General features: G+C 40.4%; 1 protein-coding gene and 1 pseudogene across 2 annotated transcripts in view; both read right to left on the bottom strand.

The window, feature by feature from the left end:
• Positions 1-14,130, bottom strand: part of Gmds (GDP-mannose 4,6-dehydratase) — a 572,898-nt gene that overhangs the window by 272,321 nt on the left and 286,447 nt on the right. The gene's annotated exons all lie outside the window — the stretch shown is intronic.
• Positions 7,459-7,559, bottom strand: LOC123455665 (annotated as a pseudogene).

Raw genomic sequence — 14,130 nt, 5'->3', positions numbered from 1 at the left:
AGTAAAAGTTTATCACAGCAAGGCCAGGCTTTAATTAGAATCAATGGTTAAGTCAGCAGAGCTCTTTCTTGTTGGGGCATTCTGAGCAATTGGTATAATTTTTTTCCTTTCTTCGCTAAGTGAGCTCATATATACTAATAGCCATTTTCTTGTCCTCATCTTCACAGGTCCATGGGATCACTGCATTTAACATAGCATTTCCTGAGGAGAAAACAGAGGCACAGAAAGGAAAGGTGGTGGCCCTGGGATAGAACCAGAACAGTTTGTTCTAGGGCATTACGCTTTACCAATTGTCTACCAGCTGTATTACCCAATAAAACTTTCTGACAACCATGGCAGAGACCTTATACATAGATGTGTGAGAACACATGCCTCAAGAGGGCCACAGAAGGCCCTGATGCTCAGCAGAGGTAAAGCTTCCCCTAGAGCTCCTCACCCTGCAGGGTCTCAGGAATGTCCAGGTGGCAGGCACTCCTTATATGTAGCCACATTTCACAGCAGTCATCAAGGCCATTTTTGCCTACCTTCATGATGGGAAGAAGGGGCTGTGGAAGTGTCTGGGGTACTCAATGTCATAATTCCTGGCAAAACCTAGATCTAGAGTTGTATTTTGAATTTTCCTACCCTGCTGGCTCTGTTCTTCTGTCTATAAATCACAAGATTCCTTCATATGTAAAGCCACTGTGAGAGTTCAAATGTAAAAGGGCCCCCATAGGCTCATGTGCTTGAACAGTTGGTGGTGCCATTTAGGAAGGTTGTAGAACCCTTAGGAGGGGAGCCTTACTGGAGGAAGTCATTGGGGGTCGAACCTGAGTTTTCATGGCCAGGTCCAGAATGTTTTTTCTTTGATTCTAGCGGCACTGCAAAGCCAGCTCTCAGATGTGGCCTGCCGTGTCTCCCTCACCATGATGCATTCTACTCTCTGGAACTGTAGGCCTAGTTAAATGCCTTGCTTCTTCAAAAGCTGCTTCTGCTTAGATATTTTGTTCCAGCCATGAGAAAGTAACCAATGCTGTCATTTTCACTATCAACAGTAAGAATTTCCTTTTACCTTCATCAACTTCTTCCTTTTTTGGCTAAACTCTTTAAAAACTAGTCTAGGACTTTCCTCAAGCCTTTGTCCATCTTCTACACAGCTAGTAAAACTAGCTGGTCTTCTCCACCAGTCAGCCTCTCCTTCCCGCCATGGCTCGGTGCTGCTTTGGTGTTCTCCTTGCTCTGAGGCACCTCCACCTCGCTTCCTCCTGCCCTCAGAAAAGAGCCATGCCCCTGGGTCTGCATTCAAACAACTTCAGCGTTCCTTTGTGAGCTCACCACAGGCATGTCATTCCCTTCCACAGCCTTGCCTACATATCCAGCAGACAGTCCTGTACTTTCCAGTTTCCAAGTGTCTGCCAGGTTTCACCCTTCATGGACTCTTGATTTCTTAAGATTCAAGTTTTTAAAACTTTTTTTAAAACCATCCTTATGCATATATAACTTATATATCTTAAAATTTACCCATTTAGAATACATAATTCAGTGGATTTTAAAAAATAATAATAACATTAGAGTAGATAATCACCACAAAAGAAACTGTGATCATTAGCAACTATTTTCCATCCATGGTCCGCTACTGTCAGCAGCCATCAATGTACTTTCTGAAGAAATCTAAACATAACTCTACTCTGGACATTTCACCTGTATGGAGGCATATAATATGTTGCCTTTGGAGATAGTTTTTCCCCTAGGATGTTCTCAGGCTCTTCTACATTGTAGCAGGTGTCGCTTCACTCCTTATATGACTGAATAAGAGTCACTATATAGATCTATCCGCCTTATCTGCTTCTCTCTTCAGGAGTTAATGGCTAAAACATTTTATAGTCCTAATGTATGACCAATGGGTAGAAAGTTGTATTTCACTAGGATTTTGATTTGCATTTCCTCAACTAGTCGTGTGTACATCATTATTTCTTCTGCATAACAGACATATGAATATCTTCCTTGAAGAAGTGTCCATTTGGGACTTGGCCTGCTTTTAATGGGGTTATTTGCCTTTCTGTTCCTGACCTGTTGGTATGTGTTCTATAGTCCACATACAATTCTTTTATAAAGGAGAATATTTACAAATATCTCTTCTTATTCTGCAGGTTGCTTGTTCTGCTTTCTTGATATTATCCCACAAAATATAACTCTTTTTAACTTTAATTATATGTATACAAATACATTCATATATTTATATATATACATATATGTATACATGTGTGTATATATCTACTATTGTTGAGTCTATATTTCTAAGGTCAGGAAAGACTATCTTCTGTGTTCTAAAAAGTGTTATAGTTTTAGCTCTTTCATTTAGGAATATGATCCATTTTGAGTACAGAATTAACTTTTTGTATGACATGGGGTTCTTTTCCACTGATTTATCTTGCATCTTTGTAGAAAAATCAATCACCTATAACAGTACTGTTTAATATTCTCTACCAAAGCAAACTCTGGATTTTTTTTTAAAAAGTAGTATTGCCATGTATTGCCCTTGTTTTATACATATAGCCATTTTTGACTCTTTCCTGTTTTTGTCATCCCATATGCAAGCATTTGTCAAACCATATGGTTTCCATTTCTGCATGCTGTTTTCGTGTATCATTCCTACTCTCAGTGCCACTGTACTAAGTCAGATCCTCACTCCTTTTCTCACCAAGAGAGCTGTGACTGAGTCCCTATCTGACCTGGTCTTCTAAGCTGTCACAAGTCCAAGCTGACATGACAGGGTGCTCATGTTCAAGGCAGAGGAGAGGAACAAGATGACACACTGGTGCTACAAATGGATGTGTTGGCTTTTATTTTAAAGATACTTTAAAAAATATCTTATTTAGTCAAAGAAACTAATTCTGACAACTTACTTACCATTTTTTCATTGTTGGGTTGGGCTAAAATTGAGTAGCTTGGGCAACAGGCCTGAAAATGAGCAGCAAGAGCAGCAGCAGCACCCAGCCATAGAGTTTTTTACCAGTGAAATTCTTGGGTCCTACCCAGACCTACGCCACGAGAAGCCCTGTGATAAGGACCAGAAACAGTGTTGTAACAGCCTATCCAGCCTTATCTATGCTACAAGTTTGAGGACCACTAAATTAGTATGACAGGAGAGCAACTGGAGCCTAGACAATGGCATCAGGCTCTTCAGGTGTCATGACAATGCCTCAAGTACATATTGATATGCTCAGGAAGATCAAAGAGCGCTAGAAACTCAACTCTCAACATTTGTGACTTACACCTCAATAGCAGGCCAACCACAATGTGTTATGGCCAATGATTACTTTGTAAAGGCATTGTGCTTTGGAAATTATTAAAAATTTAATATTCTCTGAAGGAAAATTTGATTATTTTGATATTACAAGCCCTATAAATTAGAAGCAGCATAGCAGAAATGTAGAATAGCACTTACTAAATATGCTTATATTGAAATATAGCATTTGTTTGTCTTGAGAAACACTACATACCCAAAGACAAAACCATGATACCCAACAGCCTTTACCTAGAGTATTTCCTCTCTGGGCCTAAAAACAATCTGCTTCGGGAATCTAGAATCTGGTGGTGTGCATTTCCACAATGTATCATTTACCAAAGCATGCAATAAATCTACGTTTAATTGCCCTTTTAGCACCCCATGTGAATCACTTAAAATAACTTTGGGATCCAACACTGGGACTCAAGTTTAGCAGGGTGCATTAGGCTCAACAGAGTTTGTCGAAAGAAGTGCTGCTATTTTTCACTTTACACAGCTGGCCCAGCCTACTTTGATTAGCCACGCGCTCTCAGTCACAGCTACAGCTGTGCAATGTCTCCTTGCTGTGGGCTCCTATCTAAGTACAGGTAACTTTGCCTCAGCGCCGAGCTTCATTCTCTCTGTTGCTCATTCCTTCCTTTCCATCTGCCTGTTGTTGGTTCCATACTAACTACCTGTTTCCATCAGTTCTGGAATGAAACCAGGGAAGAGAAGACAAGTCCCAGGGAGGTTGAGAAAAGTGCAAGGCCAGATGCATAAGCCAGAATAATCTGGCTTCAGCCCCCCTCACTCCCACCTGTTTCCCACCCTACCTGGTTTGGAGAAAATGCAGAGGGGCCTGTTGGGGAAAGAAAAGGCACACGAGGAAGAGAATCATGAAGTTCTTCATCTCCTCTCTCTGACAGCCTCCCATCCCAACCTGATCCATCCCTTCTCATTCTCAGTTGCCATACTGAGCTTTCTTCACAAATTAAATCCTGTTTTCCAAATTGGCCAGAGAAAAGTTTTTGCCATGCTGAAATCATTCCCAGAGCTAAATCAGGAAACCTGAGGCAGCTGGGCAGCCTTACAGCTGGCTGGAATGCAGTTTGCAATAAAAGGCAGTGTGAATAAGGTGTATTGAAACTAAATTGGATTCATGTGAAGGGCCATTTATTCGGAGGGGGGTGGAGATGGAAGGAGAGGAATTAATGAACATAAGAAATTAAATTAGCTCGACTAGGCCTTTAAAAAACGTACTGAAAAATGTTTGACCTGCCTTGAACTTTGTTAAAAAATAGAGACCTTTGGGTTTAGTCCTGGCCCAAGGGAAGCCCTTGGAAGGAGTTAGATAAGACAGGGTGGTGTGGGGTATTCTCCTTGCATTCTGAAGGACCGAAGGTGGAGCTAAGAAAGTGAACATGCACAAGAGACAAGAGGTCACCAGAAACGATAAATACAACCACAGAATACCTGACAAAAATAAACATGGCTTTTCATTTTAGCTATCCCGTTTGCTTCAATAAATTGACAAGAAATCATGATTTATTATATTCTTAAAAATCATTTATCAGGGCCAGAAAGATGGCTTAGCAGTTAAGGTGTTTGCCTGCAAAGCCAAAGGACCTAGGTTTGATTCTCCAGGACCCATGTAAGCCAGATGCACAAGGGGCCACATGCGTCTGGAGTTCGTTTGCAATGGCTGGAGGCCTTGGCGCGCCCATTCTCTCTCTCTATGCCTCTTTCTCTCAAATAAATAAATAAAAATAATTTAAAAAATTATTGATAGTCAGGCATGGTGGTGCATGCCTTTAATCCCAGCACTCTGGAGGTAGAGGTAGGAGGATCACCTTGAGTTCGAGGCCACCCTGAGAATGCAGAGTGAATTCCAGGTCAGCCTGAGCTAGAGTGAGACTCTACCTCAAAAAAATAAAAAAATAAAAAAAGCACTGATAAATTTAAGAGATCAATGCTTTAATTGATTGCAACAATATTTTATTCATACTTCTAATCTGGTCTTCCTGTCACTTTGAGAAAAGTCAAAGAATTAACCAAACAAACTGATGCTGCAGTTATAAACTAAAGTTTTTTAATTGAAAGTACATTTAATATTTTATAATGTAGGTATGTACATTTCATATTAGGTGTATTACAGTATTGAAATAATTTAATATAATAGTATTAAAATAATATGGCTATAGAAAATATTTCCTCCTTAAGTAATCATCAAATTTTAGTATTAAGATGTTTAATAACAGTAAAATAATAATAGAACATAGTGATAATGGTATCAAATACCTTGAATTCTGTTTAACCCTTTTTTTTCTTCCTTTTCCTCCTCCTCACTCCTTTCCTCCTTTTCTTTTTTTGTGGGAATGTGTGCTGAAGAGCATGTGTACTGCGTGTGCACTGGTATGCCCTGGTGGTGCTCTGTATGTTTGCCTGTAGCAGAAGTCGCTTGCCTGCAGTGACTTAAGTGTAATTTTGGGAGTCCGGGTGGAGTACTCTTCCATCTGGTCTGGTTTCTGAGTAGTAGCTTCCTTTACACTGATTCCAAAGATTGTCGGGTCTCTATTCCCCTGCAAGACTGAAGTTAGGGGCTCGCATGCCACACCCAGATGTTTTGAGTGGGATCTGGAGATTTGAACTCTGGAGATTTCAAGCCCTCCTGCTTGAGTAGGAAGCACACAGCCACTGAGCATACTCTACAGACTTCTTTCTTGCTTCCTTTCTCTCTTTCTCTTTTCTTTCTGTATTTTGAGATAAGGTTTCACTATGTATCTGAGGCTGGTCTCAAAACTCACCAAGTTGCTCAGCCTGACCTTCAACTGGAATTGGAGGTATGCACTACCACACCTTACATAACATTTTCTTAACAGGTTTAGAATGTTAACCTACATTTATCTCATTTTCACCGAAATATTTCTTATTATTGCATGGAAAGCAAGAACAATGTTTATCATTTTTTATGTGATTACCATGCTGGATGATTTTTGTTACGGTGTCATTATGAGTGAACAAATAAGGACAGAATGACTTTCATTGAGATGACTTGAGTGTTAATCCACAACCATAAGTCTGGGAGATATAGCCAGACTACAAGGAAGCATTTTTGGATAGCAGAGTGAGCCCAAGTGTCAAGTTAGCCAACTCCAGAAAGAAAAGGTGCCAGATAAAATGCAGGGTGCCTAGTTAAATTCACATATTATGTAACAATTTTTAGTATAAATATTTTTATGCAGTACTTAGGACATACAGTAAAAATTATTATTTATTTAAAACTGAATTTTAACTGGGTCCCTTATATTTTTGTTTCTTAAATATAGCCACCCTACCATGGACAGTCATTTCATATACACATCATACCAGTCTGATCATTTACCTTTCAGATATAAAAGACTACCAGAGGATACAAGCATTCACTCATCAAACTTTACTAAGGATTAACTATGTGTTTGCAGTGACCTCTCAAATGGAAGGGTTAAGGCTCTTGCTTATAAAGCCCGCCAGCCCAGGTCTAAATGCCCAGTCCCACATAAAGCTGGACACAAAAGCGTGCATGGGTCTGTGACTGCTGCTCACCAATAACAAGGGGAGTCAGAGCTAGGAGAGTCCAAACAAGAGACCTTGTCTCCAAAAAGGCAGAACAGACAAGTACTCTGACCACTGCACATGCACACAGGTAGGTATTCAAACAAGATCCTGTAAGGAAATAGCATGAACAATGCCTACAAAGAGCTGACATGCCAGTCTACGTTAATTCTAAAGAATATTATGCACAAAGAAGGTGATTCAGTAAAAATTTCCTTTTTTATATGATCAGTTAATGTTTAAAATTTTCACAAAAATTATCTGCTTTTCATATACTAATACTTGGTTTAAAACAGTATTACCATCTCAGCATGCTTGACTTGTGTCAGGCTTATACACATTGCAAGTTTTCAGTTCTGCAGATTCAGACTAAAATGTTTAAAGTGCTTAAAAAGAACATATGCAGACGAAAAAGTAACAATAATGGCCTTAGAACACAATGGAAAAAAATGTAATGTCAAATGCCAGCACAAAAAATGTAACTTTTGGATAAAATAAACCTTTGACCTCTCAAAAGGGAATGGAAACCTGAGAAATGTATAACAAACATATGTTACTGAGAAAATAACTTCTTTGTTATGAGAAAAAGTATGTATCTGTAGACTTCTAGAGTGTGTTTTGAAAACACGGAAAGCTTTACAAATTGTGTCATCCTTGTATAGGGCTATGCTAATCTTCTCCATTACTCCAATTTCAGTATCGGTGCTGCTGAAGTGAGCACCTAGTTTTTAATGAGTGAAGTTTTTCAAAAAGCACTCCTCTAGAAGCTGGGCGTGGTAGTGCACACCTTTAATCCAGCACTCAGGAGGCAGAGGTAGGAGGATGACCGTGAGTTTGAGGCCACCCTGAGACTACATAGTTAATTCAGGTCAGCCTGGACCAGAGTGAGACCCTACCTCGAAAAAAAAAAAAAATCACTCCTCTAAAAATAATCATATAAGTTCAGGTTAGGCTGACTGCTGCCAAAGTATATATACAACACGTAGCTTACCATGAATACCATCCAAAAGCTTGTGGTCACATCCATTATAAATGCTATTTACCACTAAGACACTAGAAGGGAAGAAGAAAGTTAGAAAAAAACCCTTCCTTTCAACCTGTTCCTTCACACAACCCATCTGTCTAGAGACTTGCTAAGACTTCTATTGTAAACAGGCCAGGTACACAGTAAATAGTTATAGAGTCACTTTCAATGTTTTTGAGCTCTATGTTCTATTTTTACTTTATGTATTGTGATATTAGATATAAATGTCAGCATTGGTACTTTTTGCTGAATACTTCATCCATTATATATTGTTGTACTGACATAGTTACTAATAATTTTTTAATTTATTTGTTTGAGAGTGACAGAGAGAGAGAGAGAGAATGGACATGCCAAGGCCTCCAGCTATTGCAAACAAACTCCAGATGCATACGCCACCTTTTGCATCTGGCTTACATGGGTCCTGGGGAATAGAGCCCATAACCAGGGTCCTTAGGCTTCACAGGCAAGCACTTAAGTGCTAAGCCATCTCTCCAGTCTGTTACTAATAATTTTATTACTAGGAGAAAATTTAAAACAATGGTTGTACAACTTACTTTACTCATTGCTATGTCCAAATACCTGATAAAAAAGCAGCTTAAATAAGGAAGGATTTATTTTAGTTAACACTTCAGGTTTTAGTCTTTCATGGTGGGAAAGGCATTGTAGTAAATGCATGAATCAAAGCTGGTCACTCTACAATCAGGAATCAGTAAGTGAGGCCAGCCTATAAAACCTCAGAGCTCCCCTCCCGAGACCCATCTCTTCCAGCAAGGCTCCACTTCCTAGAGATTCCACAACCTTACCAAACAGTACTACTATCTGGGGACCAAATGTTCAAATGTACATGAGCTTGAGTGGCATTTTTACATTCACACCACAATGATAGCTCTGGGCACTCTGGCTCTATGGAGTGGAAGTACAGCAAACTGTGTCTCCAATGTTCACACTGCAAAGTAGACTAATACCAACTTGTGAGGTTCTCAAAGACCTTGGCCATGAGGCCTGGTGTTAAAGCTGTACTGAACCAACAGAGAACCCTCAGGCCATTACAGGAAATGATGGAAGAAAGCAGAATTGTAGTCAGTTTACTATAAAAAATATTAAATTTCAAAGCCAAAACATAATCTAGAGCCTTAGTAGAACTGCAGCTCAGACTGCTCTATAAACATGACCTCATCTTATTAAAGACAGAATCGGCTGGAATTGGCAGTGAAGAAGGGGCAACAGAACAGTTACTATGCTAAGGTCCTATCATATGGCCTGCCTTCAGCCCAGGGGAAGGTCCCCTACCCTCCACACACGTGTAGCTAGCTTCAGGGAGAAGTCACTCTATTTTCTACAAAGGATGGCCCTCTCCCTAGAAAGGAGAGCTCTAAGTTGCAGAAAGCTGTATCAGTGCCAAAAGTGTTGTTCTGAGGCCTGTTCAACAGCCAGGGCTGGCAGGCTTGTAAAGCAGAAGAGTGGAATTGTGGGTTCCAGCACAGGGTAGAAGCCACTCAGGGTAGCAGTTCCTGAGCAGATGATCAACAATCTAATAGTTGACTATGAAGGGTCTACAATAATCCCTGTCAAAAATCTATAAAGAAAAGTTAACCTGTCTGGCATTTTAGCCCAGAACACACAGTAGCAACTAAATCCATTCTTTAATGCCTACTTCTTCAGTTGTAAGAATCATGCATTATTACATAGTGGGCCACAAAGAGCCCATTCTGGTAAGCTTGTGAGGCATCATAAACCAGGAGGTTTCCAGGTTGTCATACTGAAGGACAATATACAAGTAAGAAGGCAGTCACATCACTAACATATGGCTTGGTGCACTTCAAAAGCTAAACATGAAATGTTATGGTACACTTCTTCCAGATAAGATGATAGCAAGAGAATCTGGGACAACAGAAAGGAACAACCAAGAGAGATGGAAGTCATTATTTCAGTTCTGGCTGTGTAACTGGATAAAACATTGGCTTCTTCTAGTCTTCTTTTGCACATATTATCATAGAAGGCAATTTGTGAGTGTTCCATCTAGTCTAAACTGTTACAATGCACTTTTGTAGACATTCTTGACACCACAGCAAGTGCTCCACATGAGGCCATCTGAAACAGTTTCAAATTCTTGGCTGTGTCAACATGCTATCCTAACCTACTGTCTTGCTAGGGAGACAATTAGGCCAAGGCCTGCTTTTTCCTGATGGCCATTTTCTCATACAGTCACTGCGAAAAAGTGTGTGTCTTCAGTAATTGTCACAAAGAGAAATCAGCAATCAGCAGCAGAGTCCACCTGGTTTTCCAGTGAGCCACGCACTGGAGGCACAGGCTTCCTGTTCCTGGGCTCCCAGCCCTTGCTGCTAGAGACAGCGTGACTGAAGTCACCATCAGGTCCAGAGGCTGCAAAGGTCCTTTGATAATTAATACAGGAACTTAATAATGATTTTGATTTTAACAAGCTCTTAAAGGCAGTTGCTTTCTGAGTTTTGATAAGTAGTGTTAATTTTAACAATTCATGTGCTCACTTAATGAAAACTACACCAAGAGTGGTAAAGTCAGCTTTAAAAAGATAGAAGGAAAAGTATATAATAAAAACATTGTTTCAGGAACCAGGGACCTAGTTCCTTCAGATTAGTTGAGGATTATTTACAACCGCTTCTTTAATTTTTAAATTTAATTTTAAAAGTATTTTCATTTATTTATTTGCAAGCAGAGAGAGAAGAGAGGCAGAGAAAGAGAGAAAGCATGGGCACACCAGGGCCTCTAGTCACTGTAAACAAACTCCAGATGCATGCACCACTTTATGCGGGGACTGGGAAAATGAACTGGGTAGTTAGGCTTTGCAGACAGGCACATTAATCTCTGAGCCATCTCTCCAGCCTCCTTCTACAGGTTTAAGGCATCTAAATACAAAGATCTATCACATCTTCCAAAATACTTACTGCAGGAATTTTGTTGTTTTTTTTGTTTGTTTGTTTGCCTGCTTGGTTTTTGGTTTTTGAGGTAGGATCTCACTCTAGACCAGGGTGACCTGCATTTTACTATGTAGTTTCAATGTGGCTTTGAACTTTTAGTGGTCCTCCTACCTCAGCTTCTGGAGTGCTGGGATTAAAGGCATGTGCCACCACACCTGGCTTATATTGTTTTCCTTAGAGAAATCTGTGGTGGCCATTGATATGCTTGGGCCAATGACATACCAAATTGTTCTCAGTAGCCTAAGAAGACACATGCCTGCCTTTATTCATTCAGTCATCCTGTGTTTGTTACTGAGTTTGCTACCAAAGGAACCAACTGAAATGAACCCTTCTGGCCCCTGAAGAATGAGTAGTCTGCTTAGATAGGCAGATGCATAAATTAAGGGATACACTGTTGCTATTGAGGCTACATGCACTAGAGGTGAGGGGATGGAGGATTACTGTAAGCACTTGGATTGTTTTAGTCTAACAGTCAAGGGGCACTCTTCCACAGTTAAAACAGAAGAGAACAATCTAACGGATTAATATATGTAAAACATATAAGAGATTCTATGCTATCTACCCAGTGCCAACTTGCTCAAAATTCTAGAAGTGCAGAATTAAAGTCTGAATATCAGGGGCTGAGAAAGCAAGAGGATTTAAAATGGACAATGGAAAAACTTAACTCTAAAATTTCTGACTTAAAACCCAGCCTTCAAGCTGGGCACATTAAGTCCTCATTCTACCATAAGCTCCAGTGTCACAAATTAAAATATAAACTAAAAGGCAATGGTAAAGATAAAAGTTATTTATGGATTAAGCAATAAAGCAGGAACTGACAGTTCATAATACATTTTTATATTATAATATTTATATATAGTTATATTACATTTCATTAGCATGCATATAATGTAATTAAATTGTAACTTTATAATAAGTTGCTTTTTTCTAGCTTGTATGGTAAAATGAAGAAGAACTCTAAGAAAAATTACATCCTGCTAGATCCTTAACACCACCCAATGACCCATGAGTCTTCAGTAATCCTGAAAGGTGTGCAGATCACTGGAAAGCTGCTGAGACTGCTTCTCTGAGCAGATGAGCTAGTCTACTTAAATGGCTACTTCAACCAGGCAGCCAAACAAAGAAAAATGAAAATCTCATCTACACAGCTTTCTCAGTCTACAAAATTTACAAGTTCTGTACACATTACACATCAATGTCAGCAACTCATTTTAAAGTATTGGAACTTCCTTTATTTGCTTCTTTTCTTTTATCTCACTTAAACAAGATTTCTGTAAACCAGTACCTTTTTGAGCCATTTCTCTAGCCAAGACAAGATTTCTGATCTATTATATTCTCCTTTAATTTAAGCATTGAGTGTGCACAGTCTGACAGACTTGTTTTAATTAATTCATTCACATATTTTTGCTTCATTAGAAGCTTGTCCTATTTTCTGCACACTAGATGAGTCCACCCAGATGTGCTGCTGATGGGTCCCTCCCTCCCTGGGTCCCTCCCAACCCTGGATGCCTTTCCATCCTACTCCTCCATGTTCTTGGGTGGGCAGGAGCCTAGGAGACGTGGCCACCAGGCAGACTGCTGCTCTCCTGTAGCACATCTGGGCTTTATATCAGGCCTTTAATTAATCCTCAGTGAAAGCCACACTATGACATTTTGACTGGGCAGGCTCCAGCTCTGGACAGGTCTTGATTTATTGCGACTGAGTCTCAACTAACTTTGATTTATTTCAGCTTTGGGGAGGAGGATAGACTCCAAACAGAAAAGTGCTGTTGAATGTTGAGCACGTGATGGTGTCAGGACAGGACCTCCAGACTTCTGAGAGCTGTAGGGCATGAGGAGCAGAAGAGAATGGCCTCTGAGAAAGCTGTTTTTAAAAACTGGAGATCTAAATAACATAAAAAGTACAATATAGAATAAGTACCACTAAGAAGGAAACAAAGTAGTTCCTACACTAGTTAGCTTATGGCTGGAGTATCAGAAGTGCAGCCTTATCTCTGGGCAAAGGAGGACTGCCCTGAAGTAAATGTCAATCAGGGCTCTTGTTGCTTTCTAGAGGGTGGTCCACCTTCTTGAGGGCTCAGGTGGAGAGGGAGGGAGGGAGGGAGGGAGGGACTCCAAGCTGGTTCTAGTCCTTAGCAAACTGCTTTTGGCTTTTAAATCAGGTCTGTTCTCAGACAGAACAAATCAAAAGAAGGCAGAGCTATTTGATTAAACAAAGACAAAAGATTTAGTTGACTTAACCAATGAATTCTGTCTTGAGCAGAATTTCCTTACTATGGCCTTGACAATGAGCTGTACTGACTGCCCAGTCCTTGAGCAAAGCCCATCAGAATGGTATCTCCTTTACAGGGCAGCTGTCATTGGCCTAAAGCTCACAAATCCTCAACCTCTGAGAAGGATGGGCCTGTTCCCAATGTCACAAGGAACAAACATGGCTGAGAAAAGACAAGTGCCAATAATCATTAGAGGCAGTTAAGTTCCTTAAAAGTCAGCTAGTTGTAGGAAAAATGGGTTGCAAAAGAAAGAAGTAGAGAAAGGCTATTGGGGCAGGAGAGATGGACAGAGGCAGCCAGTCCAGAAGTGTAGGCATGACTTTTCATGGCTCTATTCAGCTTCCTTAACCAATAGGAGCCTCCTACTCTTCAGGGGCAAGAGGATCAAACACATATTGTGTAGGGCTGTTGGGAAGACCAAAAAAGGCTCATAAAAATCTCTCAAACTTTAACTCAGGGCTATGCTGCTACTGAGGAACCAGGCTGCTATACTAGGGATGGCAACTTCAAGGAACCTGTGTGTATCTTTTTTTTATTAAAATTTCTTTGTCCATTTTTATTTATTTAGTTCAGAATGACAGAGAGGGAAAGAGGCAGATAGAGAAAGAGAGAATGGGCGCGCCAGGGCCTCCAGCCACTGCAAATGAACTCCAGATGCGTGCGCCCCCTTGTGCATCTGGCTAACATGGGCCCTGGGGAATTGAGCCTCGAACCAGGGTCCTTAGGTTTCACAGGCAAACGTTTAACCACTAAGCCATCTCTCAAGCCCCTGTGTATCTTAAATAGTGTCAATACACAGCTGTCAACTGTGGGCCCTACTGTGTGAGAAGGACTCTACAGGTTTTCTAGAGTACCTTGAAGAGGTGTCTCTTGGAATTGCCCCTAGGTGGCTGTGAATCTGCCACCCCCCGCCCCCGTCACCTTGCCATCTGCCATTCTATGGAGAAGCAAAGAACTCACTGGATCTTGATTCACAGGTCCACATAGGGAGGGCTGCTCCCAAAAGCACAATCATTTTTTTCTTACAATCATGGAGTG

The sequence above is a fragment of the Jaculus jaculus genome, chromosome 17 (genome assembly GCF_020740685.1).
Source record: "Jaculus jaculus isolate mJacJac1 chromosome 17, mJacJac1.mat.Y.cur, whole genome shotgun sequence".
NCBI classification, from domain to species: Eukaryota; Metazoa; Chordata; class Mammalia; order Rodentia; family Dipodidae; genus Jaculus; species Jaculus jaculus.
This window is presented reverse-complemented; position numbering and strand designations above follow the sequence as displayed.